Source organism: Bison bison, unplaced genomic scaffold, assembly GCF_000754665.1.
Source record: "Bison bison bison isolate TAMUID 2011002044 unplaced genomic scaffold, Bison_UMD1.0 scf7180017864152, whole genome shotgun sequence".
In the NCBI taxonomy this organism is placed as follows: domain Eukaryota; kingdom Metazoa; phylum Chordata; class Mammalia; order Artiodactyla; family Bovidae; genus Bison; species Bison bison.
In genome coordinates this window covers 534,949-535,491 of record NW_011494724.1, presented here as the reverse complement: position 1 = coordinate 535,491, position 543 = coordinate 534,949, and positions in this window count along the sequence as shown.

Here is a 543-nt window from a genome sequence, read left to right as displayed (position 1 = left end):
CATGGACGTCACCAGATGGTCAACACCGAAATCAGATTGATTATGTTCTTTGCAGCCAAAGATGGAGAAACTCTATACAGTCAACAAAAACAAGACAGGGAGTTGACTGTGGCTCAGATCATGAACTCTGTATTGCCAAATTCAGAGTGAAATTGAAGAAAGTAGGGAAAACCACTAGACCATTCAGGTATGACCTAAATCAAATCCCTTATGATTATACAATGGAAGTGAGAAATAGATTTAAGGGACTAGATGTGATAGATAGAGTGCCTGATGAACTATGGACGGAGGTTCGTGACGTTGTACAGGAAACAGGGATCAAGACCATCTCCTTGGAAAAGAAATGCAAAAAAGCAAAATGGCTGTCTAGGGAGCCCTTACAAATAGCTGTGAAAAGAAGAGAAAAGCAAAGGAGAAAAGGAAAGATATAAGCATCTGAATCCAGAGTTCCAAAGAATAGCAAGAAGAGATAAGAAAGCCTTCCTCAGCGATCAATGCAAAGAAATAGAGGAAAACAACAGAATGGGAAAGACTAGAGATCTC